The sequence below is a fragment of the Callorhinchus milii genome, unplaced genomic scaffold (genome assembly GCF_018977255.1).
Source record: "Callorhinchus milii isolate IMCB2004 unplaced genomic scaffold, IMCB_Cmil_1.0 Scaffold9, whole genome shotgun sequence".
In the NCBI taxonomy this organism is placed as follows: domain Eukaryota; kingdom Metazoa; phylum Chordata; class Chondrichthyes; order Chimaeriformes; family Callorhinchidae; genus Callorhinchus; species Callorhinchus milii.
This window is the reverse complement of record NW_024704750.1, coordinates 19,248,246-19,258,044: the sequence shown is the minus strand read 5'-3', so window position 1 is coordinate 19,258,044 and position 9,799 is coordinate 19,248,246. Positions and strand designations below refer to the sequence as shown.

General features: G+C 51.5%; 1 protein-coding gene across 2 annotated transcripts in view; it reads left to right on the top strand.

Annotated features, from left to right (window-relative positions):
* Positions 1-5,890: 5,890 nt before the first annotated feature.
* Positions 5,891-9,799, top strand: part of bahd1 (bromo adjacent homology domain containing 1) — a 46,266-nt gene continuing 42,357 nt past the window's right edge. The window contains exon 1 of one of the 2 annotated variants that reach the window (XM_042337960.1): positions 5,891-6,006. The gene's annotated coding sequence lies outside the window, so the exon portion shown is untranslated. Of the gene's footprint in view, positions 6,007-6,253; positions 6,370-9,799 lie in introns of those variants that run through there. The other variant, XM_042337959.1, reaches the window with a different exon arrangement.

Below are 9,799 nucleotides of genomic sequence, written 5' to 3'. Positions count from 1 at the left end.
ACATGGAACTATTTCTGTTTTTCACTGAAAACAGGGGAGATAAAGGGAAATTACCAACCGAGTCCCTCAAACAATGAGCAGCGTGGAAACCTTGGTAAACAAACAGCGTGTTCAACTTGTGACAGCAGAACTGGAAGAAACAAAATAACTGAATTTCTGACTGGGGAAATAACCTTAAGAATCTCCCTGTGTACAGAGCAGTGGGTTAGATTCCCCGGAGAGGAGGGCTTTCCTTAAGCCTTTCTAAAGAAATCTGGTAAAAAGGGAATGAGATAAATATTTTAAAAAGAGAAATCTAACAACTTGCACTTACAACACTGTTCACAAATGAGAATGTCTCAAAGTGCTTACCATAATATTAGTTCTTGAATTTTACCACGGTGCCATCTTTCATATTCTTGCAACGTTATAAAGCCCTTCACAGGATTTACTGCAAAAGTTGTGGGGCATTACTGTGTGCAATTGTGCTGCCACATTTGCCTACAAAATACAGTTACTATTTCACAGTTACTTCTTCACAGATGTCCCAAGGTATTGTAAAACGCCTTGGGACGTCTTTCCTTTGTGAAAGGCACCATACAAATATACTTTGTTGTTTCTTAAGGAGTCAGTTGTGCACAGCAATGTCCCACAAACAGTCAAGAAGTGACTGACCAATTTTATTTGGGGAATTGTTGGCCAGGATACCGGAAGAGAGAAACACCCTTCTCTTTTGGAATAGTGATACGGGATCTTTAACGTACAAATTAACAGGCAGACGGGATGGTAACATCTCACAGGAAGAAAGCTTCTCCCGAAATGCAGCACTTCCCCAGTGCTCCACTGGGGCTTCGGCCAAGACAGTGAGGTCAAAGTCCTGACATGGGGCTGGAACCCACAATCTTCTGTCTCAGAGGTGAGAGCTCTAGCAACTGAGCCGGGCTGACACCTAGAGACAGTCTGAGCAGGATGGAAGTACATGGGAGGCGCAGTCAAAGAGGTAGGTTTTTAGATTGGTTATGAAAGGAGGGAGGGATCGAGGAAGCAGAGAGATCCAGAGAGCGGGGGCAAAGCAACTTGAAACTCATCCAAATACAGTTGAGGGTTTGAGGGGCCTTTGTAAAGGCAGGAGAATAGGACTAAATGGATAGCACACTCGGAGAGCGGGCACAGGCGCGATGGGCTGAATGACCTCCTCCTGATCCTAGGGATCTACTTGTTTAAGAAAGGAGGCTGTCTTGTAAACAGAAGGCCAGAGGGAACATGATTCACTGGCCTCTGGGACTATGAATGAGTCACATACAGAGCGTTCTGCATTCAAAGGCTGGAGTTTTGCTCAATGTCCTTTGGGGCTGAGGAGACATTTCACAGCTGGTCACCTTCATACATATTTACCTGGGTCTGTTTGCCTGGCTCAGGAGACTGAGGGGGTTCAGGGACAGTTCAATAATAATAATAATCCTTCCATTTGATGTAGCGTCTTATCACATCGTTGAGCAGTCTCAAAGCGCTTCACAGAATAATTGCGAAGTGGTTGACTGTGTATTTTGTGGGCAAAATGTGGCAGCCAGTTGCACAAAGCAGTATCCCACAAATAGTTGTGGATTGAGTGACCACATATTTTTTTGAAGGGAGTATTACCACTGGAAAGTGAACTGTCAATCAACTAACATCCAGGTTCCTACTTCTGCTTAGGTAAGCAGAGGCATGTGGAGTAAGGAAACTAGCCTAAGGTTTGGCCCCACCCCCGGGAATCGAACCCAAGTCCTCTCGCTTGCGAGGCGAGTGCTTTAAGCACTGCACTGCAGGAACCCTACACGTCAGAGGGGGAGAATAGGTTCCACGGACCGAATAAGGTTTTTCCCGTTCCTTTTTTTGTTATGGGATCGCTGTGACAATAACCTTTGTACTCCATAAAAGTCACCGCAGATTAAGTGGTGAGGGCTTGCTGGTGGCACCCAGCCCATTGCTAAATCAATCAGTGTTCAGCAGAGCTGGGAAGAGGTGTGCAATCTCGGGAGCAGAAGCCTTCATATCTCGGAGGAACAGAGAAGATTGAGTGGTGACTTGATAAGGGCTTTAAAATAATGACGTGTTTTGATAGAGTCAATAGTTTGAAATTATATCTCCTAGTCGGTGAGTCAGTATTTAGATAGTATCAATTTAAGAGTTGGTAAATGAGCAAATGGGGAGGTAGGAGAATTTTTTTTTACACAAACAACCACAGATATGGAATGTCCTTCTGGGATTGGTGTTTGAGGCAGAAACCATTTTAGCTTTCAAAAGGGAACTGGGTAAATACCTGAAAAAGAAAAAGAGGGGTCCAAGGCACGGGGGTAAACGGCAGGTAAAAGGGGCTAGACAACGTAGATCATGACAGGCTGTTTCAACTAGTCCAGGATAGTAAAACCAGAGGACTCGGCCTGCGATTGAAAGGGGGTAAATTCAGAACGATTCTACGCAAACACTATTTCAGTGAGCGAATAGTGAACCTGTGGAATAGGTTCCCTAGGTAGACGGTTGACGGAAGAAATAGTTATTCCTTCAAACACAGATTTGATAGTTTTCTTTTAGGAAATAACATTATGGGATATAGTACATAAGTAGTTTGGGACATATGTGCATGCGACCGAAGGAAAGGTGGAAGGTGAACTAAATGGCCCTTTTCTGTGCTGTATACTTCTATGGTTCTATGGAATTTAATACAATATATTGTAAATATATTACATAAATTATATTATTATATGTTGGATAAAGCAAACTGATCTGCACAGACCGGACACTCCTGGTTTCAATGTACAGTCAGTGCTCAGTTATATTCCTTACATTTAATATAGTGCATTATCACATCATTGAGCCGTCTCAAAGCATTTCACACGACTTAGTGTAAGGTCCAGTGACTGTGTATTTTGTAGGCGAATACATCTCCTGATTTGCGCACTGTGATGACTCAGAAACAGTGATGAAGTGAATGACCAATATTAATTGCGTGGGATGCATGGGACCTTTAACATCCACCTAATGTCAGCTAGAATAATTAAACGCTACAATTGTCAGCCTGGCTCAGTTGGCAGCATTCTTTCCCCTCGGTGAGAAGGTTGCAGGTTCAACCAAAGTCACGCCTGTTCAGTTAGGCGTTAAAGATCCCATGGCACTATTCGAAAAGAGAAGGGAATATTTCTCTCCTGATGTCCTGGCCAACAATTCCCCTAATAAAATAGGTCACTCACTTTGTGGCTGTGTGCAAAATGGCTGTCACGATCACCTACAAAAACACAGTTACTACGCTTGCCAGGGATTGATTATTAGAATTAGTTTGACTTGATATGATTCAAGCGTTCTGAGATGGTACCCTGCGTGGAGGGTGCTATACAAGTTCAAGTTGTTGTTGTTGTTCTATAACATGCAAGTTATTCCTTTCTTACAGTTAATCCTTGGCATCCCTGTGTTAGAGAGGCGTCAGAATCGAGCCAGCCCTCTATGGAGGTCTATTGTCCAGTTCATGAACCAGCTGGGTCCGTAGTACTCCAAGCACTGCTGATGACCGCACAGCCAGCCTGGCTCATCGGCAGGACTTGGAAGGGCAGATCAGTCACTGGGGGCTGGGACTCTTCCCTTCCCACTCAGTTCCCATTAACCCTGCAAGCCAAAGCCCGAACTGATGAGACAGTCTAAGCTGGAGAAGCAGAGGGAAAGCTTGCCAGACTGTGCTATCAATGTCGAGCTATGCGGTTTTAGCAAGAATCCCCAAGCCTTGGCTCTTAATAACTCGGGGCTAATATTTTCTGGAATTAGGCAAGCAGGATGCATCACTCAAGGAAATTTCCAGGTATTGGTGATTTACATGGAACTCTTAACTGGTTTGGATGGGTTTCTGCATGTATCAGCTTGATCAAAAATAATGAAGTGAGCATTTGCTGGAATGTGTGTAAAGTATCTTTGATTGCGTCTATGTTCACCTTCTCCCCCGCCCACCCCCTCCACCCCCACAAGCGGGGCATCCAACACCACCCAGGCGAAGCGCTCCAAAGAAGGGGGTTGGCGGAGGAAGGAAAGTGAATGTGGAGAGGCAGAGAAATTCCAGAGCAGAGAGAATGCCAGGCAGCTCACCAAGTGATAATAATAATAATAATCTTTGCATTTGATATAGCGCCTTATCATGTCTTTGAGACTTCTCAAAGCGCTTCACAGAATATACTGCAAAGTGAATTGACCATATATTTTGTGGACAACAATGCCCCGGATAAAATTTCTCATTCATTTCATAGCTGATCGTGCGGTGTTGCTATATGCAAACTGGTTGCCGTGTTCACCTACACAGTGATCACTTAATGTAAAGCACTTTTTACATTACTGGTTCTATAATAACTTGCACTTATATAGCACCCTTCAAGCTGGGTAGCATCTTGGAGTGCTTAATAGTGGTGGAGCCTGATGTGATATTGCACCTTATCATGTTGTCGAGACGTCTCAAAGTGCTTCACAGGATAATCTATAAAAGTGGTTTCGACTGTATATTTTGTGGGTGAAATACCGCAGCCAGTTTGCGCGCAAAAATGTCCCACAACATGGAGTGAGCGGCCAACTTTTTATTGAGAGAATTGTTGGCCAGGACACTGGGACAGAGAAACTCCTTTTTTCTTTCAAATAGCGCCATGGGATCTTAATGTCCACCTGAACAGGCAGACAGGACCTCGGTTTAATATCTCTTCCAAGGAATGGTACTTCCTACACATCAGCAGGTCCCGCGGCACTGCATTGGTGTGTCAGTGATTCCAAGTTCTGAAGTTGGGGCTTGAAAACACAACCTCCAGACTCAGAGACACCAGCCTGACACTCTTGTCGTCACGAGAAGATGCTTAAAGCCATTTAAACGATGAATTTCCCAGAACGACACAACACAATCATCACTATCATTATTATTATTATTATTATTCTGTTCACTGGGATGAACCAGCTATGACCAGGTTCGCTGACGAAGAAAGTTTGGAGAAACTGGGGCAGTTTTTGTCCCCCAGAAGAGAGAAGGAGAAGGTTGAGAGTAAACCTTGTGGAGGTTGCAACATCATGAGGGGAGTTGATAATCTAACCAGAGAGAAATGTTTCCCACCGCTCTGTGAGTCAGTAACCAGAGGGCACAGGTGGAAGGCGATTTGCTGACAAGAGCCAACGGAGAGGTCACGCACGGTGTTTCTCACGCTGAGGATGTCCAACTCTGAGCCGCGAGACATCCACCTGAACAGGCGAGACGGGGGCTCGGTTTAACGTCTCACCCGAAGGACAACACCCCCACCCCCCACCCCCCACCCCCAGCCCTGCATTGGAGGGTCAGCTTAAGAGGTTGGGTTCAGTCCCCATTGTGGTGGTGGTGGGGGGGGGGGGGGTTGAACCCACAAAAGTCTGACTGGGTGGGTGAGCGTCTGTGTGTGTGAGTGTGTGTGGGTGTGTGTTGGGGTGGGGGGGTCGGTGTGGAGAGGGGTTAGAGTGCTGCCAGCTGAGCACCCACCTGCTGGGGTGGGTGGGGGTGTGGGTGGGTGAGTGGGGGTAGCGTTTGTAGGCGTTAGAAAGCGGTGGGTGAGTCTGTGCCACTGGTTCGAGTCCGGATCTGAAGTCGGACAACTGGGGTGGAGTGGAGTGAGTGTGAGTGTGTGGGGGGAGGGAGGGAGGGAGTGGAGGGGGGGAGTGGGGGTGGAAGCGAACTGTATGACGGGCGGAACAGGTGGCGCTTTGCAATTGAGTGAGTGAGAGAGTGAGAGCAACAAAGTCAGAGGGGAAAATGCAACACTCTGCGCCCTGGGGCCGAGTCTGAAGGCAGAGAGGGGGTGACCCCCGACTTGCACGTTTGTAGCTCTCTGTCTCTCTCTCTCTCTCTCTGTGTTTAAACCTCTTTTTAAAAGATTTTTTTTAAAAAGAAGCCCCCAAAAAGGGGGTGAGACGGTGAGACTGTTGTGCAATCCAGGGACCATCTTGCAAACCCCCCACCCGATGACTTTGCAGAGCCCTGTTGTTGAGTAGCAGCCGGAGGAGGTATGGTGGTGATGGTGATGATGATGATGGTGGTGGTGGTGATGATGGTGATGGGAAAGGAGAGTGATGTGAGTGTGTGATTTGCAGTGTAAATGGGTTGTCACGTTCCCGGAAGCGGGACATTGCTGTATTGATATGTTTTCTCTCTCTCTCTCTCTCTCTCGATCAAATGCAAATAGGAGAGGAGGAGGAGGAGGAGGAGGGGGGAGGCAGATAGGAAGAGGAGGGGGGTGGGGGAAAGAGGGGGGAAAAAAAAGGGGGGGGGGATAGGGGGAAGAGAGGGGCACTTGGAAAATATTGGAGACATCGTGGAGGGTGAAATGACTTGCAAAAGCCATGAGACTCCCAGAACTTCTGCACAAGGTACAGTAGTTTACAGCACTTTCTAAAGAGCTGAGTGAGACAGACAGGGAGAGAGAGGGAGAGAGGGAGAGGGAGAGGCAGACAGAGAGAGGGAGAGGGAGAGAGGGAGAGGGAGAGGCAGACAGAGAGAGGGAGAGGCAGACAGAGAGAGGGAGAGGCAGACAGAGAGAGGGAGAGGCAGACATAGGGAGAGATAGACAGAGAGAGAGGGAGAGATAGACAGAGAGACAGACAGAGAGAGAGAGGGAGAGACAGACAGACAGAGAGAGGGAGAGACAGACAGAGAGAGGGAGAGACAGACAGACAGAGAGAGGGAGAGACAGACAGACAGAGAGAGGGAGAGAGACAGAGAGAGGGAGAGACAGACAGACAGAGAGAGAGAGACAGAGAGAGAGACAGACAGGGGGAGGGGGGAAGAAGAGAACCCCTCACTCTTTCTGACTCATTAAGATATATTTTGCACACACACACACACACACCATCCGAGCAGACAGACAGACAGACAGACAGACAGACAGGGAGGGAGGAAGGCCCGACTTCCACATCCAAACTCTTCCCATCTTCCATTCAGTTTCGAGAACAACAAATTCTTGACTTGTGTGAGAGTGAGTATGAGAGAGTGAGAGTGAGAGAGAGTGTGTGTGTGAGTGAGTTAGAGTGAGAATGTGAGTGAGAGTGAGTGAGTTTTTGCGCGAGATGCGAAAAGCTGATTGCGTTTGTGCAAATCCGACCTCTCCCCCCCCCCACTCTCCCCCCCCCACTCTCCCCCCCCCCACTCTCCCCCCCCACTCTCCCCCCCCCACTCTCCCCCCCCACTCTCCCCCCCCCCACTCTCCCCCCCCACTCTCTCCCCCCCCCACTCTCCCCCCCCCCACTCTCCCCCCCCCCCCACCTCCCCCCCCCCCACTCTCCCCCCCCACTCTCTCCCCCCCCACTCTCCCCCCCCCACTCTCCCCCCCCCCACTCTCCTCCCCCCCCCACTCTCTTCCCCCCCACTCTCTTCCCCCCCCACTCTCCTCCCCCCCCACTCTCTTCCCCCCCACTCTCTTCCCCCCCACTCTCTTCCCCCCCCACTCTCTCCCCCCCACTCTCCCCCCCCACTCTCTCCCCCCACTCTCTCTCCCCCCACCCCACTCTCTCCCCCCACTCTCTCCCCCCCCCCACTCTCCCCCCACCCCACTCTCCCCCCCCCCCCACTCTCCCCCCTCTCCCCCCCCCCACTCTCCCCCCCCCCCACTCTCCCCCCCCCCACTCTCCCCCCCCCCCACTCTCCCCCCCCCACTCTCTCCCCCCCCACTCTCTCCCCCCCCCACTCTCTCCCCCCCACTCTCCCCCCCCACTCTCTCCCCCCCCACTCTCTCCCCCTCACTCTCTCCCCCCCCACTCTCTCCCCGCTCACTCTCTCCCCCCCCACTCTCTCCCCCTCCCACTCTCTCCCCCCCCCACTCTCTCCCTCCCCCCACTCTCTCCCCCCCCACTCTCTTCCCCCCCCACTCTCTCTCCCCCCACTCTCTCCCCCCCACTCCTTCCTCTTCCTCGCCCCCACTCCCTCTCCCCCCCACTCTCTCCCCCCCCACTCTCTCCCCCCCCACTCTCTCTCCCCCACACTCTCTCCCTCCCCCACTCCTTCCTCTTCCTCCCTCCCCCCCCCCACTCTCTTCTATCTTTCTCTTGATCCATTTAAAAAAAACATAGATCGTTTCTTTTTTTTCCTCTCTTCTTTTTCCTCCCCCCCCTTCCCCCTCCCCCCCCCCCACACCCCCCTCCCTCCCCCCCCCCTCCCCCCCACACCCCCCTCCCCACGATACTACATGTCGATTTGATTTGACCTGATCCGATTATTATGATTCAGGTTAGTGGGGAGAGGAGGGGAAGAGGGGGGAGAGAGAGAGAGAGAGATGTGATGATAAACGTTGCGGGTTAAGATGTTGCGTGTCCTCTTCCCACGTTGGTCTCTCTCTCTCTCTCTCTCCCTTTTGCACGTTTTTCCACAGTTTTGCGTTGCAGGTTGCGTGTCAGTCAGGTGGTAAAAGTCGTGCGTGTGTGTGTGTGTGCGTTTTTTTTTCCTGGGGCATGTGTTGTTGTTGTTGTGCTTTTTTTTTTGCAAAAATTTCTCTCTTTCTCTCTCTCTCTCTCTGCGCGTTGCATTTTCGAGAGGTTTTCGTCGCACCTTTTATTTTTATTGCAGGTTGAATTTGATTATCGTACACAGGGAAAAAATTGGGTTCCTTTCCCTCCTTCTCCTCCTCCACCACCCCACTCCACCACCCTTTTTTTTTGCTGGGGGTAAATCCCCACGCTTTTGCATGTGTGTGTGTGTGTGTGGGGGGGGGGGTGTGTGGGGTGTTCTTCCTTCACACCTACTTTTTCCCCCATCCATCCATCCATCCAATCCATCCATCTTTCTATCCGTCCTCCAATCCAAATCTACCTCTCCATCCATCCACCCATCACACTCCCTCTCCTCCAATGCACAGCATTATCCGCCTCCCTCATTATTTATCCATTACCCCCCCCCACCCCCCCCCCCTCTCATGCAGCCCATATGGCAACCGTTACTTTTACTTTTGTTATGCAAATTAAAAAATTTTTTTTGTAAACGGTAATATCACCCACACCCACATTCTCACTTCCCTCCACCCCCTTCTCCCCCCCCTCCCTCCCTCCCTCCCTCTCTGTGTATGCATGCACGCATGCACGCGTGTTGTGTGTGCATGCATGTATGTGCGCACACACACACACACGCACACACACACGCGCGTACACACACACACACGCACCAAAAAAAAAAGAAGAAACATGGCGCCAGGCGAGCAGGAGCAACGCTGAAAAAAAAGAGAGAGAGAGAGGAAGAGAGAGAGGAACGGGGAAAAAAAAGTTGCAGGTTTCTGACTTGTTTGCAACCTCGGCGTTTTTTTTTTGCTGCCGCCGCCGCCGCCGCCGCCGCCGGGCGGGCGCGCGCCGCAGGTCAGTGTCACTGTCAGAGGCCGCCTGTCAATCAGCCGCCCCGGGGACCCTCCGGCCGCGCGGAGCCCGCGAGCTCCCCGAGCCCCCCCGAGCCCGAGCCCCCCCGAGCCCACCCGACCCCGAGCCCGAGCCCCCCGAGCTGCCCGAGCCCACCCGACCCCGAGCCCCCCCGAGCTCACCCGACCCCCCCGAGCCCACCCGACCCCCCCCGAGCCCCGAGCCCCCCCGACCCCACCCGACCCCCCGACCCCACCCGAGCCCCCCCGACCCCCCCGAGCCCACCCGACCCCCCCGAGCCCACCCGACCGCCCCCGAGCCCACCCGACCCCCCCCGAGCCCACCCGACCCCCCCCGAGCCCCCCCGAGGCCCGAGCCCACCCGACACCCGCAGTCCCGCATCAGTTTGCTTTTTCTTCCTTTTTTTTTCTTTTTTTTTTGCAAAACAACCTGCCTTTGCACCGGG